This window comes from Mastomys coucha, unplaced genomic scaffold, assembly GCF_008632895.1.
Source record: "Mastomys coucha isolate ucsf_1 unplaced genomic scaffold, UCSF_Mcou_1 pScaffold21, whole genome shotgun sequence".
Lineage (NCBI taxonomy): Eukaryota > Metazoa > Chordata > Mammalia > Rodentia > Muridae > Mastomys > Mastomys coucha.
Window position 1 is genome coordinate 68,790,663 of NW_022196904.1, and position 2,414 is coordinate 68,793,076.

Genomic DNA, 2,414 nt, shown 5'->3' on the forward strand with positions numbered 1-2,414 from the left:
CATTGGTCGTGCGAGGCCCTGGCCCTGTTAAAATGTCTTCCGTTTATTTCAAGGGGAGAGACAATCTCTCCTCCATTCACGTGACTTCTTGATGTGACAGGTGATAGTTCTACCTAACTCATCATGTCAGAAAAATGTCATTTCTTGGTGATATCTTCCTCTTCTACTTATATAGAGCACTTACTGCTGTGGAAAGGGCAATGGCTTGGTGACAAATCCACAATTCACTGATCTGAACACTGGCCCCACAGCTCTGCATCTGTGCCATATACAACAGCCTTGCATTAGGATACCCAATCATTTGTGATGTGATCTTTTTGACAATACCTTACAAAGCGCTCCTGTGGGATACCTGCAAAGCCAACAGGGAACATTCCAGAAGGAATGTCAACAGGGACAAACGCAACCAGTTTGTGTGTGCACATGTGATGACAGCAGTTTCGTCACAGCAGCTGCGTGCCTGACCCTGACAAGAAACCAGTCATAAGACAACCTCCAAATTTTAAAAATGTATCACAAAAAGTACATGTGTATACACACACACACACACACACACACACACACACACACACATTGCAGAACTAAAGGGATGGATTACATTCCTTCCTATGGAAGGCACTTAGTGTGGCTTCTGGCTCTTGGCAATGATAATCAACAGCACAACAGAAACAAACCCTTGGGAGACCAAACTCTCTTTAATCAGTGAGCTTCGCTGCTGCAAGGTGCAGAGGGATGGGGTGCTCGGGACCTCTCAGTCACAGGTAAGCTGAGAACAGAGGCTGGGACACCCTGTGAGATGCTACCAGTTTTCATTTGGTGGCCAGGACTTGAAATTGGAGAAAGGTCAAGTTGAGCTCAGTCACCAGAGCTGGGAGCAGTCTCTGAGGGCCTGAAGAAAGAAGAAACCTCCCCTCAGGCCTAAATGAGTAAAGAGAAGGAAGAGGGCAACAGACATTTAGTGAGTCCTTAGTAAGAGCTTTAACTGATGACCACTATGTGCATGCATCAAATTTGTAAAGTAGGGAAATTATCCTCATTTTATAGAAGAGAAACTGAGACTTGTTAAAAGTCTGATAACCTAGCTCAGTCTTACCCTGCTAGTAGGTAAGAGAGCCGTAGCTGGTACTAGGCAATCATGCCCCAGAGCTAATCCCACAATTAGATGAGGGGACCGTGGATGAAGAATCTCGGTCCTACTATTCACCCCTCCAGTCCCAGAATGCATCTCTCAGCTTCCTACAAGCATAATCAATATGTTGTCTGATGCAGGAAGCCTTTTAAGTGTTTTCTTTGAAACAACAGAGAGTTACAGCGATCAGAGATATATAGACAGCAAATTAATGTTGTAAACAAAATTGCCCCTTGGAACATCCAAGTCACTTAATAGGCTCAATTGCTTTCAAAGCACGCATTTTGGGGAACTGTTACGCTGATTAGCAATAATTATAATCTACTCATTAAGAAATGTCCCGACGGGCTGCTATGGCAGAACACTTCATTGCCGAGTTTAAGATACTCTGTGTACTCGAAAATAATGAAGCTACCGTCCTTTTAAAAATTATCTAATTTAGGTTTTCACTCACTTAGACTTGTCTGCAGGGGCTACAAATGAAACAGGCAGTGCTAAATTAAATGGTAGTATTCTCTGAGGTCCACAGCAGCTTCACACCGAGGCCAACATGCCAGCTCTGCCAAGAGGGAGGAGAGGGAGGAGGGAGGAGAGGGAGGAGAGGGAGGCTCATGGAAGATTTAGAACTGAAAGACGTTCCCTGAAGTCCACTCCCATTTTTTCTTAAATGTTTGAGTTTCAAAGAAGTTGTTTCTCCAAAAAGTCCTGATACTCTTTGGACATTTACTGAGCAGAGATTCTAGAATTTCCTGAGAGCCGCCTTAAACCCTTCAGGCGCAATATAAACAACGCACACAATTGAAAACCCAATATCAGCAAGTACTCAATGGACTGAGTGCTTTAACTCCAGTTTTAGTTAAATCCCCACAGATATCAGAAACACATAAAGAAACTCCAAGGAAGGCTGCAGGGCAGCCAAGGGAACACCAGAAACTATCACAGAGCCCTGAGAACAGGAACCCTGGCAGCTGGCTTCACAGAAATCAGGATCAGAGCCATTAAACTCCAGCTTCCACAAATCCCAGGAATCTAAGACAGACACTGTCCACTCTGGTACACTCTGAAGCTGTAATCCACTCCAGAGCAGTAAAGGCAAGAAGACCTCCTGAGTTTAGGAATCAAGGCCAGCCTGCAGAACATAGCAAGGAAGGAAGGAAAAAAAGGAAGAGAGGGAAGAAGGGAGAGAGGAAGGGAGGGAGGGAGGGAGGAAAGGAGGGAGAGAGGAAGGGAGGGAAGGAGGCAGGAAGGGAGGGAGAAAGGGAAGGAGGGAGGGAGGGAGGGATGG